We start from the raw sequence: 21,339 nt of genomic DNA, 5'->3' as shown, positions 1-21,339 counted from the left end.
CCAAACCCTTTTTAGGACAATACCATGCAAATTAGCCTTTAAAATGAGCACTTTTGATTTCGAACGTTCGAGTCCCATAGACGTCAATGGGGTTCTAACGTTCGTGCGAACTTTCGGTCCGTTCGCGGGTTCTGGTGCGAACCGAACCGGGGGGTGTTCGGCTCATCCCTACTGATAGGTGGCACTGGTGGGCACTGATTAGCAGCACTGCTGGGCACTGTTGGGATTGATATCCCAGTAACAGAAGTAACAGAAGTCAGTTACTGGCTCTGTTCTTCTCTCCTCGTGCTGTGAGGCAGAGGAGAGAAAAAAGATAATCGGCTTATGTTTACATCCTGTGATCAGCTGTCATTGGCTGACAGCTGATCACGTGGTAAAGGGCCACTGTCTTTGGCCATTTAACCTCAATCTGTGATCAGCTGAGTCCACAGAAGGCGTGTGGGCATCACGATCACGGGAGGATGTCAATAGACGTCCTCCTGGCAAAGTAAGCCCATCATTCGGCTATAGGGCGGATGGGAACTGGTTAAATAGCAGCTAATGAAATCTTCTTTCTTCCATCTATTTATTTTCCTTTAAGTTATATATATATATGTAAAGTTAACAGGTACCCAACACTTCCAGGAAGTGTCCGATCCTATTATCAGCTGAGGGCACCAAGACCTCCACCACCAGCACTTTGATCTGCTTCATCCTCCTACATCCCAAACTCTGCAAGGTAACCCCCCCACCCTTCTTTCCCCCTTCCCCCTGACAACCTATCTCTCCATGTCCATGGTTCAGAAACTGACTACCTCTGCCGAGCACAATGAACTCTCAGACAGTTACCTGTAACCAACCCTATAGCTTTGGAGGGTCTTATAGGATCTATCAGGACTGCATGATATCAGAACTACATTTCTAGCAGCTAGCTATCTGGGAGCCCGAAAATGCTTGGTGGGGTAGTTAGCTCCTAAACCATGGAAGCTTGAGAAATGTAGGGTTTTTATGATCCTGAAGTTGAGATTTTGTCACCACTGCCTGTACATACACATAAAGTTGTGATGTCTGGACATGTCTAAATGGTTTGGAGGGATCACCCAACAAGAAAAAAAACAATATTTAGTCAAAACAGACACACATAAATTGAATACAAATGTAGCGCTTACCCCAACACACCAAGGCTACAAATGTAGAGTTTATTTGGACTAGAAACTCAACAAGACAACAATAAGAAAATCCGGATCTCCACTGTTAGATTTCACTCTAATGCCCCGTACACACGGTCGGACTTTGTTCGGACATTCCGACAACAAAATCCTAGGATTTTTTCCGACGGATGTTGGCTCAAACTTGTTTTGCCTACACACGGTCGCACAAAGTTGTCGGAATTTCCGATCGCCAACAACGCGGTGACGTCAAGCACGTACGACGAGACTAGAAAAGGCCGGTTCAGAACCAAGCGCGGCACCCTTTGGGCTCCTTTTGCTAATCTCGTGTTAGTAAAAGTTTGGTGAGAGACGATTCGCGCTTTTTCAGACTCGTGGCTTTCAGATCGTTTTCTGCCGTTCCGTTTGTGCTTGTGGGTTTGTATCTGCTCTTCAGTGAGTGCAGCAAGTTCCGCGTGACTTTAGGTAGTCATTGTATTCTTGTTCGTTCGTTACTGTTTTTCAGGTCGCTCTTCACAGGCCTTGCTGTTCTTCAGTGCGTTCTGTTACTTCGTTCTGAGCAGCCGACCGTTTTCTAGCCATGTTTCGTATGCGTACTCCTCGTAGAGTTCGTGCTGTGCGGGGGCTTGGTGTTGGGGTCCTGACCTTGACACAAGTCCAGTCCATGAATAGGGTGGGGAGGACTTCATGGACCAAGAATTGGTTGCTTCAGCGTGACCAGTTCTGTCATATGCCTTTGCTCCGTGAGATCCGTGAGAATAATCCTGATGATTTCAGGAACTTTCTCAGGATGACGGACCCCGTGTTTCACCATCTGTTGGCTTCGCTGACCCCCTATATCAGCAGGCAGGATACCTGCATGAGGCAAGCCATCACTCCGGAGCAGAGGTTGGTCGCTACCTTGCGGTATTTGGCCACAGGGAGAAGTCTGCAGGACTTGAAGTTCTCGACAGGCATCTCCCCCCAGGCTCTGGGGATCATTATCCCAGAGACCTGTTCTGCCATCATCCAGGTCCTGCAGAAGGAGTATATGAAGGTAAGATTTTTATCCTTTTATATCCCATTTTATTGTATTTAATGTTTGATAATATATTGTATTTCTTCCCTCATTCCCTAATTACCATGCTTGTAATATGCTGTGAATGTCCCCTTTGTTCTCATGCATGCTGGATTTTTCGGTAATTATTATTTTAGGTCCTTCATACATATATGCCCTTCAATAACCTCTCCAGCATGGTGTCTCCTGCCCTATATTCACCTCATGTAGTCACTTAACAATGTATTTTATCAGCTCCATAGTAGTGCTTTACCCCAAACACCCCCTAAAATGTTTGGAAATGTTATTTTTGATTTAAATTCAGGCAGAGTGGCAGAGGCTTTTTTTTGTGGTGTCTCCAAATTTTTGGTAACCCTCCCTCCCCCAACTGCTAAGTCAGCTGATCCCAATTCTCTATCCTCAATCATCTATCTGCTGACTTTGCCAAACCCATACACACTATACCCACCTCTTTACTGGTCAGATGTATGGATGAATTCCCCAAAGCATGTAGTGCAAGGGCCTGCCTGTATACTTTCCAATGGTACTGTTTAAAGTTTTTGTATCCTATTATTATCTTGATAGGTAATAGCAGAATGTCCAAATGTCCTCAAATGTGTACAATGTGTATTTATATCTTTGTATTATGACACTTCTTACCTGTCCAGTGGTCTGCCAATAGTGTAACTAAGGAGGGGCTGTTCCAAGTAATACCCTGTATTTAGGCATTCATCTCTCAATGAAGTGAAGAGGGTTACCTGTCCAAGAGTTCCCCCCCCTATAATGTTAGAAATGGCCCATGAGGGGGGGAGGGGGAATATGATAGGTGTACCTTATACTTTGTTGTTGTTAAATTCCCCTTAATAAATGCTATCTGGAGGTTGACCCATAATGTTTGTGTCTAATCTGCTTGCCAGGTTTCTGTGAAAAAATAGTAATGTTTATTGTTTTTTCCTCAACAGTTTCCTTCCACGCCACAGGAATGGCAGACTGTGGCCTCCCACTTTGCCCAGCGGTGGGACTTTCCGAACTGCGGAGGGGCAATTGATGGAAAACACGTCCACATCATCCCACCACCCAACTCGGGGTCGTACTATTTCAACTATAAGGGGTTCAATAGTATAGTGATGTTGGCGGTGTTGTCGGCTAATTACGACTTCTTGTATGTGGACGTGGGGAAGAATGGCCGGATGTCCGATGGTGGAGTGATCGCCCAGACGGAGTTCTACAGGCATCTCCAGAATGGCAGCTTGGACTTGCCACCTCCAGAGGACAATGTTGAAGGTCTCCCATTTGTGTTCGTTGCTGATGAAGCATTTGCGCTGGGGGACCACCTGATGCGGCCATTCCCGATGAGGACCCTCACCCCGGAACAGAGGGTTTTTAATTACCGGCTGGCCAGAGCCCGAAGAGTGGTGGAGAACACATTTGGAATCCTGGCCAGCCGGTTCCGATTATTTATGACACCCATCCATATGGCGGAGTATAAACTGAACCATATAATACTTTCCTGCTGTGTTCTCCATAATTTTCTACAAAAACATTCAGCCAACTATGCTGGCTCAGTTGGGCCTTAGGCCGGAATCCCAAATACATCCACAATGACGGCACTTGAAAGCGGCCGTCCTGGCTTGCCCTCCCTGAATGCCCGTGATGTCCGGTTACGATACCTGGAGTTCTTTGCGGGTAGGGGGTTATTAATATGCCAGACAATATGTGACACCTTTTTCAAATAAAAAACAACCAAAAGAAATTCTTGGTGGACATTTACTGCTTGTGTTTGTTTTAGCTGACCCTGACAGAAATGTGTTGAGTGCAGAAAATGTCGTGATTGGGTAACCATATAAAGAATAGTGTTGGCTGGTACTTCCTAAATGCAAAAACACATTTCACTACAAGTGCACTTGCAACTGCACTGAACCTGCACTTGTAGTGCAAAGAGGATTTGCCCTTAGGAAATAACCCCCATTTGTGCATAAAACAACAATTACATCACCCCAAAAGTGTTGTAGTGTTGAGACAATAATCCACACATTCTTGAGTAAGGCACTTTTTTATACCTGCACAATCACATGCGCATTTACCAAAGGTTTTTAAAACAAACCAACATGTTTGTTGTATAACAATGTTTGCAGTAGCATTATGAAAAATAAACATATCCATTTCAGATAAAACAGGTATGTGTAAAACCAACAAGAAAGCCAAAAAACTTGAACTTACAAAGTTCACATATGGTAAAGCCTGAAGGCTAGATCAGACATCAGTATTTAGGAACTGGGTTTGATCTAGCGTTCAGATGGGGGGAAATCACCCCTTGAAAAGCCAAATTTGGAAGATGCACACCAATTTACGAATGTCAACATGTGCTATCTGCCATCAGGGGGGATCAAGGGACGTGTTTTGGGGGAGCAAGCCTTTCCTCAATGCGACTTTATAATTGAGGAAGGTGTTGCACCCCCAAAACGCGTCCATTGATCTCCCGTGATGGCAGAGAGCACATGTTGGCACACTGTGTGCATCCTCCAAATTTGGCTTTTCTAAACATTTTAAAAAATTTTTGAAGATTGGACCACATTAATAAAACAGGTGATTTTGTGGGGTTTAAATTCGCCCCAAAACATCAATGATGTTATTATTTTTTTTTAATAACATCACTGATTTGGTTCTGGATGTTATGCAATTGGAGATTACACCCCATGATCTCCCCGATAAGTATCTGGGCACTTTCGGAAGTAAAGCGTTCAGGATCCCTCACATCACGATCACCTAAAAAGAGATAAAGAACAAAAAAAAAGGTCTCAAAAATCTGCCACCATCCATCTCTTTTACCTGAGCCTGTGGTCGCAGACACTCACCTGTTGTGGTGCCAATCTCCACCACGTCTTCTTCTTCCTCCTGCTCTTCTTCTTCGTTTGGGGGTATTTCACCTTCTTCCATAGGTGGGGGGTCTGTGGTCTCCTCGGATGAGGGCTGTCCTCCGAGTCTTTTCTCCCCAAGTAAAACAAAAATGGTATAATTAGCACACAGATATTTGATGGCCGAAATAGAAATAGGAAACATTGCTTGGAAGTGGGGTACAATTGTCTATTTTAGCAGAGTTCCAAGATGTATATTTTTTTTATTGCCCTTTGTCAAGCTGCAATACTTTACCTGTTTTGTACAAGCTTCACAGATGGAGACCCCCCCTATAGTATACACTGGAGCACCTGTGTGGCCCCCTAATAAAAATGGTGTTCTTGTGTCCCACACTAGTGCTCCAGTGTCCAGATGTGAAAACAGCTGCTCAGTGTCCTCTCCTTACACACAACCTAGTTGGCATTTCATTCTAGTAACAAACCCATCTACACAAACAAATCTTTGGCATCTAAGTAGGCCCAAAAAAATGTGGGAAAATGCATATGGCCTAAACAATGGTGTTCTAGAGGCCGAAATAAAAATGTTTGATACGAACGAATAATGGGCCCATGAACATTAAAGTTGCCCTTTTAAACGTTACAATTAATAAAAGCATATGGAGCAGAACGAACGTAATAAAGACAGAAAGAATATGAACACAGCACAACTACTTACTTTTTTGCAGCACTCTCCGGATCTTTCTGTACTGCTCTGGCTCTCTCAACTTCAGGTCCGACCACCGCTTCCTGAGCTGATCTTTAGACCTTCGTACCCCGAAATTCCGCTCTAGACTCCTGACCACTTTACCAATGATTTTGGCCTTTCGGATGTTGGGGTTGGGGTAAGGCCCATATTTTCCGTCATAGTCGGACTTCCTCATGATGTGTACCATCTCCAACATCTCCCCAAACGACATATTTGTGGCCTTAAAACGTCTCCTTCTGGATCGGGACGTGCCTGGATCCGGCCTTTCCTCCTCCTCCTCCTCGTTGTTAGAATAATTATCACGCACCTGTTGTAACTCCGCCATGTGCTCTTCCCCCACTGCGCCAAACAAAAAGGGGCGGGGAATACACTAGAAAGAACGTCAGGGGCGGGCGGAGTTACACGCATGCGCAGTGTGTATAAAGCGTAACACGCGTGCGTATTACGTACGATCTGTGAGCGGAGGAAGGAGCATTGGACGCGCCGATCGTAAGAACGAAGGTAAGAGACAAACTTGTGCCTATACTGCTTCTAGATTGAGGCCTATATTGTACCAAGATTAGGAGAGTTTTGTCTGACATTAGGCTTTGTCTTGTGTTGTGTCTTGCAGTGAACATGGATATCTTAATGAGAGATACTGACTTCATGTCACTATTCATTGATATGCTAAGTGAGCTGCCATGTCTGTGGGAGATTACCCACCCCCATTTCAAGAACCAAGCAAAGAGGAAGGCAGCACTGGAGCAATTGTGTGAATTTGTGAAGCAGGTGATCCCCACGGCAGACATCACTTTTTTAAAGATTTTCATTGGTGGCCTGAGGAGCACATATCTGAGGGAGCGCAAGAAAGTCCTGGATTCGCAGAGATCCGGAGCAGCAGATGACATCTATGTCCCCAGGATGTTGTACTACGACAGGCTGCACTTTCTGGCAGGCCAGACTGAACCCAGGCCATCCCTCTCCAGTCTTCCTTCCACGCTTCCTTCCCCCCCGGCTGAGGCTTCTGACGCCCAACCTGGCCCTTCCAGGCCACATGTGGAGGAGCCCAGATTGAGCCAGGTATAGCATTCCTCTAAATATTTCTGCTTGTCCAATCAATGATGTTAACTAGATGTTAGTTGGGAGTACTAATTTATGATTGTGATTGATGATGCAAAAACTAAAACCATGTCCCTTTTTCATACACAGGGAAGTCTCAGCCAGGAGGTGGCCGGGCCGAGCCGGCTGACTGATATGCAGGTCCCTCCACCCCCCCTGAAAACAGAAAGTGGCAGTAGGACGAGCACACTAGAGGAGGCGGCTATCAGATTCTTTGGGAGGGCTACAGAGGTCCTGGGAGCACCACACACCAGGCAGGAGAACATTGCTGCATTCATAGCCTATAAAATGCAGAGGATGGAGGAGGGCCAAAAAGCCATGTGTGAGGCCCTCATATCAGAGGCTCTGGAGAAAGGTATGAGGGGCCAAATTACACCTCACACACATCTTTGGGATGGTCCTCCTCCTCCTCCTGCAGGTCCTCCTCCTCCTCCTCCCTCTCGTCCAGGTCCTCCCAGTCCTCCTCCAGGTCCCCCCAGTCCTCCTCCTCCTCCAGGTCCTACTCCTCCTCCTGCCACATCTCCAACTGCACAGCCACAGCCCGGAAGGAAGTGTGAAAGGAAGACCAGACAGTGATTGCCCTGGGTTCAGTCTGGTCGGCCAAAAGATGCAGCCTCTTGTGGTACCACAGCCTGGGGACACACATGTCATCTGCTGCTATCCGGATCTCTGTGAATTCTGGACCAGACTGCCCTCCCTTACATATGGACTCCTCAGGCCACCAATTTTGATGTTGAAGAATTGATGTCTGCCGTGGGGGTCCCAGGCTTCGCTAATTTCTCCTGTTGATCCAGTGTTGCCTCCCTCTTTGTTTGGTTCTGATCCCTTAATAAAGGAATTTTTGATTTGAATTATACTCTCCTATGTGTTTTACTTCAAAAATGACAGTTGGTTTGTGAGGATTCAGGTACATTTCTAATATACAATGTGAAATGAACAAGGGACACCAACACCAAACAATCTCCTTGAGATTAAATAATAAAAGATATCAATGGTGTTGGGGTAACTTGACACACAAAACACACCCAAAAATATTCTGGAGTAAAAATAAAAATAACATTGAGCAAAGATCAGCCTTGGAAAAAATCCAAACATTAAAAAAAAAAAAAAAGGCTTAAAACCAAAAAAAATAAAAAATATAAAACTGTCAGATGTGACAACTAATAACAATAAATTGAGGGAATCCCACTAAAAAAACACAAATAAAAGTTTGTGAGAAGTGTGTGTGAATACGAGCATCAAAACGACGTAATTCTTGTCACATTATAAAGAAGAAGAGAGTGCGCTGTATTAAACCATTTTTTACATTGCAGCGTGACGAAAGTGCTGTATCCATTGTGAACGCTAAGTTTACCAGAACGAGCTGTCCCGTGTCGGAATTTCTTCTGAGCATGCGTGGCACTTTGTGCGTCGGAACAGGCCACACACGGTCGGAATTGACGCGATTGGATTTTGTTGTCGGAAAATTTTATCTCCTGCTGTCCAACTTTGTGTGTCGGAAAATCCGATGGAAAATGTCCGATGGCGCCCACACACGGTCGGAATTTCCGACAACACGCTCCGATCGGACATTGTCCATCGGAAAATCCGACCGTGTGTACGGGGCATAACAATCGATAGAGCTGTGGTGGAAAATGAAGCAGAGTATTACTTGGCATTAGAAGTATTTATACATTGATAATGTTATTCCACTACAAAAGAGAGGTATGAGGACTAAGGGAAAATGGGAACATTTGGTTAAATTGACGGAATGTTGAATTAATCATCCCTGGCCTTCAGACTTCACAAAGTATCTGGTAAATCTGATGTAAAAACTACAACAATGACATTATGAAAGGTGTGAGCTACATAGCGAAACACTCTATTTTAAGGCCAGGAAGGATCTGTTATAGTGGAATTTGCATATATTCTTATTTTGCATAGAAAACCTCTGTGGTTATCTCCTTGGACAACTCATGTAATATAAACAGTTTTATAAACCAGTGATCTGTACATTAGCATCTAAAAGCATCAAGATGATTGCTCTGACATACCTACTCTGCGTCTTTTATCTTCTTTTTCAAGGTACAGAAAGCTTCCAAAGTTTTACACTAATGGACATTATTATTATACCAATATTACAATCACGTGCTTTAATCATGACTAATTATATTTCTTCTTTGTCTTCCAAGCCTCTCATGGAGATATTGTGCTGACTCAGACTCCGGAACATATCTCAGTGTCTCCAGGAGATAATGTGGTCATACATTGTAAATCAAGTTCTGATGTTACTGATTCCGCTGATGACAGTCGTATACAGTGGTACCAGAAGAAAGCAGATCAGCCTCCAACATTGCTTTTCTATTGGGTGACCAGACGTCAGTCTGGAATCCCGGACAGGTTTACCAGCAGTAGATCCGGATCTCCTTACAGAGATTTCACTCTAACAATCAATGGAGCTCTGGCAGAAGATGAAGCCGAGTATTACTGTCAGCAGGATAGGAGCGTCCCTCTCACACAGTGATACAGAGCCGTACAAAAACCTCCTTCCTCTTTTTATAATTTTACATACTGACAAGAGTCTATATTACTATAAATAAACATAGATTTTAAAAGAGTCATGTACCTTTTTCATTTTATAGTAAAAAAAAACTAGCTGGCAGCAGAATGACTGGTTTAAGAAAAAGTTGGTCAAAGACAGTTAATTGTGATCTGGGACACTGCAGCACTGATGGGCACTGATAGGCGGCACTCATGGGCACTGACAGGCGGCACTACTGAGCACTGACCAGTGGCACTGATGGGCACTGATAGGGGGCACTGATTGGCACTGATAGGCAGCACTGATTGGCACTGACAGGTGGCACTGATGGACACTAATAGATGGCGCTGATGGGCAGCACTGATGATGAGGTACTGACAGGTGTTACTGCTGGGCACTGATTGGCACTGTGATGGGCTCTTATTGGCACTGTGGTGAGCACTGACAGACTTTATTGATGGGGCACTGACTAGCAGCTGATGGGCACTGATTGGCAGCTGATGGGCACATCTGATGGGGGTTGTGCTGATAATCAATGTGCTGATTATCAGCACAGACCCCCCCCTCTGACAGGGAGATCCGCCGATCTTCTCTCCCTGTCAGTGCGAACCCGAGGAATGCCATTTACCGGCACTACCTGGTTCATGCGATGATCAGCTGTGATTGGTCACAGCTGATCATTCAGCTGTGATCGGTCACAGCTGATCATGTGGTAAGAAGCCTCCGTCAGAGGCTCCTTACTACGATCGGAGATTCGGTGTGTCAGACTGTTATCCTGCTGGACATCATATGACGCCCAGTCAGGATAACAAAACCACCACCCGGCTATCTGCTATAGGCCGGGCAGGAACTGGTTAAAAAACAATAAGTAGGGAAATAGATTCTGTGCCATTAGTAACAGATAAACATGTTAAATATTGTGGCAGCCAATCAGACACTAACTGACACTTTTTGGGAACCAGTGACACTAATACAGTGAAAAAAATATGCATTGTCACTGTACTAATGACACTGGCATTTGTACTAAGGGAATACATGGATCCATGCCCCTGCTTTGCAGAGACACAGGATCCATGTCTTCTCTACTGACAGAATGGTGATCTGAATTGTTTACATAGGCAGACTGCCGTTCTGCCCGTGTACAGAGTGATCAGTGGGTGTTGGCGGACATCAGGTCCACGGTCTATGCCATTTGGCTCCCACTGTGAATAATCACAGCAGGAGCAAGCCACTGGCAGTGAACACTCGCACCTGCTACCTGGAAGTGCAGGATTATGTATATCTATATATATAGATATACAGTAGGTGAGCCTGCACAAAGCATACTTTTTTTTTACTGCTATAGGGCAGCCAGTAAGTGGTTAAACAACTATCATTTGAATTGGACTTATTGATCCATTGGACATTAGTTGTATTTTCTGGTTTTCTTTATGCATTTATTTTTTGCACTTTCAGTAAACTGTCTAGCAATCTTGATTCACATTTTAATTAAGCTTTTATAACAACCCCCCCTCCAAAAAAAAAAAAATCAGATTTTGCACTCTCTTTTTTTAGTAAATCAACCCCTATGTATATATTATACCTGGCCGATGCCCCTGGAAGCTGGAAATCACTGAAGTAGACACCGCTCTTAGAATAATCTCCACTTGTTCCTGGGTCGCACACTGAGCAGCTGCATTCTGCTTACTGAACACAGGGGGTAGGTTCCTTGGAACGACAACATTCAGAAATTGCTTTTCATTTTTTTGATGATGCAAAGTGGTCTCTGATTGGACGAGGTGGAGAGTATGACATCACTGCCCTGCAACTCCACCTCATCCAATGACAAAGCCAAGTCCGGTGCACAGCATTCTCTGAAATCTGCCCATGCCAAGCAACCAACCTCCAGTGGCGACTCAAGGAACAATATATTGGGGGGGGTACATAAGACACCACAGTCAAAACTGGGGGGGCACTCATAATTTTCACCACTAAATCATACCACTGAAAAAAAAAAAAAATTAGTGTATATATATATATATATATAAGATTACAAAATATGAGAGTAATGCAGTATGCAATGATACCTTTACTAACCTTACACTTAAAAGGTACTACACTTAAAAAATGGTACTAAACTAACACTTAAAAGACAATCTTTCAAGAGTTTTCCTTTCTTCCATGGTTATTGCTTCAGACCCCAGAAAGAGAGGAAAACTCTCAAAAGTTTTTCTTATAGTTTAAAGCAATTTCAGCAAACAGCTCATGCGGTAATAGCCCCTAGTATTGGTGCCAGTTTATGCAGTAATAATCCCTGTTATTGGTGCCAGTTTACGCAGTGATAACCCCTAATATTGGTGCCAGTTTACACAGTAATAACCCCTAGTATTGGTGCCAGTTTACGCAGTTATAACCCCTAGTATTATGCCAGTTTATGCAGTAATAACCCCTAATATTGGTGCCAGTTTACACAGTAATAACCCCTAGTATTGGTGCCAGTTTACGCAGTGATAACCCCTAGTATTGGTGCCAGTTTACGCAGTGATAACCCCTAGTATTGGTGCCAGTTTACGAAGTAACCCCTAGTAGTGGTGCCAGTTTACGCAGTAATAACCCCTAGTATTGGTGCCAGTTTAAGCAGTTATAACCCCTAGTATTGGTGCCAGTTTATGCAGTAATAACCCCTAGTATTGATGCCAGTTTACGCAGTTATAACCCCTAGTATTGGTGCCAGTTTATGCAGTAATAAAGCCTAGTATTGGTGCCAGATTACACAGTAAACCCCTAATATTGGTGGCAGTTTACGTTGTAATAACCTCTAGTATTGTTGTCAGTTTATGCAGTAATAACCGCCCAAAACCAGGGCTAACACTGTAACTGGCCACTAATGTGGCTTTATACAAATTGTTAACCCCTTGGGGAAATGAGGAGGTCACTAGCCAGTAATGCAAGGGTTTAATAACAATGACAATTGCCACTATTGCAGCTTTGTACACATATGTGATTAACCTTTTGGGAGAGTGGGGAGGGTAAACAAAGTTTCCACTAGCTAGTAATGCAAGGGTTAATAAACACTGCCACTGGCCACTAATACAGCAATGAACAAAGGCAATGTTTATTTATTTATTTTTATTTATTTATTTCAAGTACTTATATAGCGCCGTCAATTTACGCAGCGCTTTTACATATACATTGTACATTCACATCAATCCCTACCCTCAAGGAGCTTACAATCTAAGGTCCCTAACTCACATTCATACATACTAGGGACAATTTAGACAGGATCCAGTTAACCTACCAGCATGTCTTTGGAGTGTGGGAGGAAACCGGAGTACCCGGAGGAAACCCACGCAGGCACAGGGAGAACATGACAACTCCAGGCAGGTAGTGTCATGGTTGGGATTCAAGCCAGTGACCCTTCTTACTGTTAGGCTAAAGTGTTATCCACTACACCACTGTGCCTCCCAGTGTTAATTAACCCCTTGCATTACTGGCATCGTTAATTAATCCCATCACTACCCTAAAAGGTTAATCATCGCTTTCTATTTAGGCCGATATAACCCAAAGCACAGCATTGTATATATAATGTATATTTTATTATAAAATTTACAAGAGGGAAAAAAAGGGGGGGGGGGCGGAGAGAAGACGAAAAGGGGTGGGGGAAGAGAGAGAACTGGGGGGGGGAATGAGAGGGAGGAAGAGTGAGTGAGGGGATGAGAGGGAGAGAGAGAGGAGATAGAGGGAAAAAAGAGAGAGAGAAGGTGAGGGGGTAGAGATAGTAGGAGAGAGGGGGAAAGAGGGGGAGGAAGGGAGAGAAATAAAAGAGAGAAGGGGAGAGAGGAGAGGGGAGAGAAAGAAAAGAGAGAAGAAGAGAGAGAGAGGAGAGGGGAGAGACAGGGGGGAAAGAGGGGAGAGGGAGAGAGAAGAGAGAGGCATCAGAAAATACAGAGAATAAAGAGAGGATCCCTTGCAATAAACGTGTCTTCCTGTACACATTCTACAGATTACTTTCACCTAAATTGATGCTTCTACTTCTCCCGCTCAGTTCTACTCCTTCTCCGCCCCTCCCCAGTCCCCAAGGCAGATTTTTCTCCAGGCTCCCGCATAGCTCCAGTATTCTGTTCTTCTCAATTAAAGGTGGCGGCTTGAGAAGGGGGCGGGTTACAGCAGCACCCACTGGCTCAGTTAGCAGCAGGAGTCGGATCAGCTCCTGCTGTTAACTATTTCTTGTCCTGTGGCTGGTGACAGCTGTCCCTATAGTTTAAGGCTGCTGGTTCCTTTCTGCTGCTTTTACGGTCAGTCACAGTGACAGAGACAGGAGGGGTAGGCTGCAGGGCCCCACTATACATGCGGAGCCACTGGGTAACAAGAGCTGCAGTGACAGCCCCATACAAGGATATGGGGCCATTCTGGTTGGGGACTACATGTCCCAGAATCCCTTGCATCTGCCCCTTCTGCTTGTGAAGTCCTTGTAATTGGCTCCTCTCCACCTGCCAATAAGGATACAGGGGAGGGAGCAGATGGGCGGTCTGGTTCTGTGGAGTTCGCAAGGAGAAGGAGGGGGGAGAAATCCTCCACAGGAGCTGACAGGCACGCTCTCACTTGTAAGAGCCGACTCGTGCCTGTGTCAGCTCGGCAGCGGCCGGGGGAAGATGTATAAAATACCCATGAATATAGCAAAAAATATAAAATACAGCGCAAATCACATAAAGTGCATCATTATCATAAAATTTAATATAAACATGAAAATAAAATTAAAATAAAAGTTCCAATATAAAAAAAATGCCTTTGTAATAGATTTCAAGCAAATATCTGATGGTGCACACAAACAGCAAATAGATCACTGTGTGATTATTTTGCATGATGGTGTTTGAAAAAAAAGTGCAAATCATAGATGAAGTGCTTTCAAACTAATTTTTAAGTGATGCAACTTTTATTTAAGACCTTCTCATAGAGGATGCAAAAAACATATAAAGTGCTCCAAAGGATAAAGTGAATCCACAGAATCGCCTCCAGTGCTCACTCCCCAATCACTCACCAGAATTCCATGACCTTCCATCAAAACAAAGGTCTCAGAGCGCGTTCGGTGAATAGTCTCCCGCCAGCAGACAAAATCCCCTTTTCTACCTGTATCTCCACCAGCTACTTTCCTCGAGTAAAGTTAGGACCACGTAAAACCAGACCACTAAAGAGGGCTGATCTCATAAAACCATAAATGTAATAAAAATAAATGCATCGATTTATTGCGTTTTTATATTGGAACATTTGTTATTATTTTTATGTTTATATTTTATGTTAATGATGCACTTTCTGTGATTTGCATTGTATTTTATATCTTTCTTTGAGCAATGCCATTTTAAGGGTGGTGTATTTTAGCACGTCTCCTATTTTTTGATAGCTGCTAAAATAAGGGGTTTGATACCAAAGAATGCATGCTCAGTGTGGCACAGGTTTCTATTATTAATTCAAGGGTAAGTTCACCTTACAAAAATAAATAAATAAATGCACTTTTTTTTTTTTACAGTTAAAAAAATATGCAATTATTATTTTTGTTTTTTTAGTAGCCAGTAAAGCATTGCACCCACAATCAGTAGATCAAGGGTGCAATCACAGGCTCCTGAACATTATCAATGTATCTGTCTGCTCGTACCTCATATGGGCAGACAGTTACACAATAACAGAAATGCTCAATGAACTGCTCACTAGCGCCCTGGTAGTTCATTGAGAGCTAAAAGCTGTTGGTACTGGTAGTTCATCCATTCACAGATCTCTGTGAATGAATGACACAGCAGTGTGGGTGGAGCCCCGCACAGCCACATTATTTCCAAATTATGACAAGTCAGGCAGAGATTGGTCAGTTTTTTCTGTTGTAGGTAGTAGGTATTGTAATGCAGTCTTTTTAGTGATAATATTTTGTTGCATTGTCTGTCAGCAACTGAATGAAGTTTTGAAATACAGTAAAACCTTGGATTGCGAGTAACTTGGTCTGAGAAAGTTTTACAAGACAAGCACATTTTTTTTTATAAATTTTGAATGAAAAACGAGCGATGTCTTAACCACTTGCTTACAGGGCACTTAAACACCCCTCCTATCCAGACCAATTTTCAGCTTTCAGCGCTGACGCACTTTGAATGACAATTGCGTGGTCATATAACACTGTACCCAAATGAAAATTTATCATTTTTTCACCACAAATAGAGCTTTCTTTTGGTGGTATTTGATCACCTCTGCAGTTTTTACTTTTTGTTAAAAAAATGTAAAAAACTGAATTATAAAAATTTTTAAATGGGTCATTTTCTCCTTCATTGATGTACGCTGATGAGGCGGCAGTGATGGGCACTGATAGGCTGCAGTGATGGGCACTGATGGGTGGCAGTGATGGGCAGCACTGCCAGGTGGCACTGATTGGCACTACAGGTGGGCATTGATAGGTGGCACTTGTGGGCATTGATAGGTGGCACTTGTTGGCACTGTTAGGTGGCACTGTGGGCACTGTTAGGTGACACTGTGGGCAGTGTTAGGTGGCACTATTAGGTGGTACTGATGAGGCAGATGTGCCTCTTCCACTTGGGGACCGATGTCCCTCACATCTGAGCCGGTGATCGGCTTTTTTTTCTACTCACGCTGTCAGCGTGAGTAAAAAGAAAAAACATTACCGATCTTTTGTTTACATCATGTGATCAGCTGTCATTGGCTGACAGCTGGTCACACGGTAAGGGGTCGGGACCGGCCCCATACTCGGATCAGTGATCAGCCGAGTCTCAGTGACTCGGTGATCACAGCGCGCCCGGTGCGCGCCCTGTAGGGCGCGCGCAGGGAGCGTGCACAGGGGAGGCCGTCATATGACGGCCTCCCGGGAATTAAGGTCCACGCTGTGGCCGTCATTCGGCCATAGCGCGGATGGCAGGTGGTTAATATAAAAGTAGCATCATGTCACAACTGAGGATAAAAGAGAAGAGAGGCGCCTCTAAGTATAGCAATATGGATACATTTATTGAAGGTACAAAATATAGCAACTCACATGGTTGATGATTAAAACAGGCACATCTAATGCCCTGTACACACGGTCGGATTTTCCAACGGAAAATGTGCAATCGGAGCGTGTTGTTGGGAATTTCGACAGTGTGTGGGCTCCATGGGACATTTTCCATCGGATTTTCCGACACACAAAGTTTGAGAGCAGGCTATAAAATTTTCCGACACACAAAGTTTGAGAGCAGGCTATAAAATTTTCCGACAACAAAATCCGATCGCGTCAATTCCGACCGTGTGTGGACAATTCCGACGCACAAAGTGCCACGCATGCTCAGAAGAAATTCCGAGACGGAACAGCTCGGTCTGGTAAAATTAGCTTTTGGAATGGATAGCACTTTCATCATGCTGCAATGTTTAAAATTGTTTAATGCAGCGCTCGCTCTTCTTCTTTATAATGCTAGAAGAATGAAGTTGTTTTGCTGCTGATAGTCACACAGACTTCTCACAAACTTCTTTCTTTATTATTTATCGTGATTTCAGCAATATATTTGGATTTGTCACATCTGACAAAAAATATATATGTTTTTTTTTTTTTTTGTTTTTTTTCAAGCCTGATCTTGTTTTTATTTTGTTTAGTTTTTTTTTTTTTTTTTACTCCAGAATATTTTTGGGTGTGTTTTGTGTGTCAAGTTACCACAACACCATTATTATCTTGTATTATTTAATCTCAAGGAGATTGCTTGGTGTTGGTGTCTCTTGTTAATTTCACATTGTTTTTTTGAAATGTACCTGCCTCCTCACAAACAAACTGTCCTTTTTGAAGGAAAACACACATAGGCGAGTATAATTGAAACACAAAATCCTTTATTAAGGGATCAGAACCAAACAAAGAGGGAGGCAACGCTGGAGAAACAGCAGAAATTGGCGAAGCCTTTGGCCCCCAGGGCACACATCAGTTATTTTACAGCAAAATTGGTGGCCTGAGGAGTCCATATATAAGGGAGTACAATCTAGTCCAGAAGTCCAAGAGATCCTGAACAGCAGCAGATGACATGTATGTCCCCAGGCTGTGGTCATACAAGAGCCTGCATCTTTTGCCAGACCAGACTGAACCCAGGGCCATCACTCTCTGGTCTTCCTTCCACACTTCCTTCAACACTGTGGCTCTGGTGGTGGAGTTGTGGCAGGGGGTGGAGGAGGAGGAGGATGGTCCAACTCACTCAGGTGGGTATTGGGTGTGATTTCGCCCCTCACCCCCTTAGTTAAGACTTTATAAAGAAGGTCCTCACACAGCTGGCGTTGGCCCTCCTGTATGCCCTGCAGTTTGTTGGTAGCCATGCAGGCAAAGGTCTCTTCAGGAGCGGGGGTGGCTCTGAGGGACGCAGAAGCCTCCTGAATGAGCCTAAGAGCTGAATCCTGCATGTGACTCCCCTTCCTGGGTCTTTTGGTTGGAAGGCGGAGGGGAGGGACCTGTGATTCTGTCAGGCTCCTACTGGGCCCGGCCTTCTCCTGGCTGCCACTTAGCCCCGCCTCCTCCTGGCTGCCACATTCCATAGCCTCCTCCTGTGTGCCACATTCCAGAGCCTCGTCCTGGCTGAGGTCTTCCTGTGTATAAAAAAGGGACATAGTTTGAGTTTTTTCTTCATCAAACACACACAATTTTTACCTCATGACTGTTGCAAATTGAATGTTCAGAAATATAACTGATGATCATTCTGAGCCCAGCATTTTTCATTCTTGTCCCAATTCTTTTTGCCCACTACTGTCTATTGATATGTAAAACACTTTCTTAAATCAGCAATTAGTGATCAATAACAACATCTAGTAAACATCATTTATTTATTGACCAGAAATCTGTAGAACAATGCTATACCTGGCTCCAGCTGGGCTCCTCCACTTCTTCCTGGCTGGAAGTCCCAGGTTGGACATCGGAAGCCTCAGCTGGGGTGGAAGATAGGGTGGATGGAAGAGTGGAGAGGGATTCCCTGACTTCAGTTTGGTCTGAGAGAAATCGCAGTCTCTCATAGTACCACAGCCTGGGGACATAAATGTCATCTGCTGCAGCTCCGGATCTCTGGGAATCCTGGACCCTCTTGCGCTCCCTTAGATAAGTGCCCCTCAGGCCACCAATTTTAGCTTTTAAATAGGGGATGGTTGCCGTGGGGACCACCGGCTTCACCAACTCCAGCAGTTTCTCCAGCGCTGCCAGCCTCTTTTGTTTATGATTATAATGAGGATGTTTCACCTGCCACAGACAGGGCAGCTCCCTGTACTTGTCTATGAACAGGGGGAGGAAATTGTGGTCATTGAAGCCATCCATTTTATCTGCAAGACACAACACAAGACAAACCCCAATGTCAGGCGAAACTCTCCCAATCTTGTCACAATGTAGGCCTCAATCTAGAAGCAGTATAGGCCCAAGTTTAGATCTTACCTTCGTTATCACAATCGCCGTCTCCGATACTCCTTCCTCCGCTCACAGATCGTACATACTATGCACGCGTGTTACGCTTTATATACACTCCGCATGCATGAAACTCCGCCCGCCCCTGACGTCCTTTCTAGTCTATTCCCCGCCCCTTCTCGTTCGGCGCAGTGGGGGAAGAGCACATGGCGGAGACAGAGCAGGTGCGTGCTAATTACAGCAACGAGGAGGAGGAGGACAAAAGCCCGGAGCCTGAAACGTCCCAATCCCGGAAGAGACGATTTAGGGCCTCAAATATGTCCTTTGGGGAGATGTTGGAGATGGTGGACATCCTGAAGAGAGCCGACTATGAAGGGAAGTATGGACCTTACCTTAACCCCAATGTCAGAAAGGCCAAGATCATGGCGAAAATGGACAAAAGTCTGCAGAAGAATTTTGGGGTACGACGATCCAAGGATCAATTCAGGAAGCGGTGGTTGGACCTCAAATTAAGGGTGCATGAACAGTACAGAAGGATCAGGAGAGTGCTGCAAAAAAAGTAAGTAGTTGTGCTGTGTTCCTATTCTTTATTTTTCTAACGTTCGTGCTGCTCCATGTGTTTTTCTTTACTGTTGTACAGTTTAAAATGGCAACTTTCATGTTCATGGGCACATTATTCGTTCGTATGAAACATTGTTCGTTCGGCATAGAAAACACCATGTTTTGGACATATGCATTTGAATACATTTTTGCTAGCCTACTTCTCGTCAAATAATTTTGGTGTCTAGATGGGTTGGTAACTAGAATGAAATGCAAACTAAATTCTGTGTAAGGAGAGGACACTCAGCAGCTGTTTACCCATCTGGATGCTGGAGCACTAGTGTGGGACACCAGAACACCCTTTTTATTAGGGGGTCCACACAGGTGCTCCAGTGTATACTATAGGGGTGTCTCCATCTGTGAAGTTTGTACAAAACACGTAAGTATTCAAGCTTGACAAAGTGACCCAAATATTTCTTCATCTTGTAACTTTGCCAAAACAGACAATTGTACCCCACTTCCAAGCAATGTTTCATATTCCTATTTCTGCCATAAAATATCTGTGTGCTAAGTATACCTATTTTTTTTTACATAGGGGAGAAAAGACTCGGAGGACACCCCTCATCCGAGGAGACCACAGACCCCCCACCTCATGAAGAAGTGGAAATCCAACATAGTCAACTGGAGGATGAAGGAGACGTAATCAAAATAGTCACCACAACAGGTGAGTGTCTGCGACCACAGGCTCAGGTAAGAGATGGATGGCGGCATATTTATAATACATGGTATGTTTTTGTTTTTATATTTTTAGGTGATCGTGATGTTGTGGATGAAGGACATTTCACCAGTGAGAGTGCACAGATCCTGATCGGGGAGATCATGGGGTGTAATAGGGACTTGGAAAACATCCAGAAAAACATCAATGATGTTAAAAACAAAATGAAGAACATCATTGATGTTTTAGGGAGAGTTTAAAACACCTCCAAATCCCTTACTTTTTTTAGGTTTTTTGAATTGAAATTTTTTTCAGATTTTTGGACATATTCGAGAAAAGACAAATTTTGAAGATGCGCACACTGTGTCAACATGTGCTATCTGCCATCACGGGAGATCAATGTAGGCGTTTTGGGGGTGCAACCCCTTCCTCAATAATAAAGTAGCTGTGAGGAAGGGGTTGCACCCCCAAAACACGTCCCTTGATCCCCCATGATGGCAGCTAGCACATGTTGACATTCGGCAATTTGTGTGCATCTTCAAAATTTGGCTTTTCCAGGGGTGACTTCATCCCATCTGAACGCAATATCAAACATGGTTTATAAATACTCATCTCTGATATTGCCTTCAAATTTCTACAAAAGTTGAACTTTGTAAGTTCCAGATTTGTGTATTTCTTGTTTGTTTGAAACCTGCCTGTTTTACCTTAAATGGACATTTCTAATTTTATTAATGTGACCCAAAAAATTGTTATACAACAAACATGTTGGTTTGTTTTAAAAACCTTTTATAAATGCACATGTGATTGCGCTGGTATTAAAAAGATTGATATTCAAGAATGTGTGGATTATTGTTTCAATGCTCCTAAAATTTAGTTGTGGTAAAACTGGTGTTTTCAGTGACAATGGGGGTTATTTCCTAAGGGCAATTCCACTTTGCACTACAAGTGCAGTTTCAGTGCAGTCTCAAGTGCACTTGTAGAGCAAAGTGTATTTTCCTTTAGTAAATAGCACCCAACAGTGCTTTTTAAGGTTACACAATCACGCTATTTTCAGGACTCCACACATTTCTGTCAGGGTCAGCTAAAAGAAACACAAGCAGTAAATGTCACCAAATATTTTAGTAGTTAAAAATTTTTGTTTATTTGAAAAATGTATCAGACATTGTCTGGCATATTGAAGGCCCCCCTACCCGCAAAATAATCAAGGTATCTGAGATGGACCTCGCGGGCACTCAGGGGGGGCAAGCCAGGACGGCCAGCCTCAAGCGCCGTCAGGGTTGGTTCATTTGAATTCTGACCTCAGGACCAACTGAGGCAGCATAG

General features: G+C 43.9%; 1 long non-coding RNA gene across 1 annotated transcript; it reads left to right on the top strand.

Moving 5' to 3' along the window:
- Positions 1-8,611: 8,611 nt before the first annotated feature.
- Positions 8,612-9,478, top strand: LOC141125867 (uncharacterized). The gene is made up of 2 exons (XR_012241400.1): positions 8,612-8,946; positions 9,054-9,478. It is a non-coding gene; the product is annotated as an uncharacterized lncRNA (long non-coding RNA).
- Positions 9,479-21,339: the final 11,861 nt, after the last annotated feature.

This window comes from Aquarana catesbeiana, linkage group LG01 (assembly GCF_042186555.1).
Source record: "Aquarana catesbeiana isolate 2022-GZ linkage group LG01, ASM4218655v1, whole genome shotgun sequence".
Lineage (NCBI taxonomy): Eukaryota > Metazoa > Chordata > Amphibia > Anura > Ranidae > Aquarana > Aquarana catesbeiana.
The sequence above is the reverse complement of the archived record's forward strand: the minus strand, read 5'-3'. Positions and strand labels throughout refer to the sequence as shown.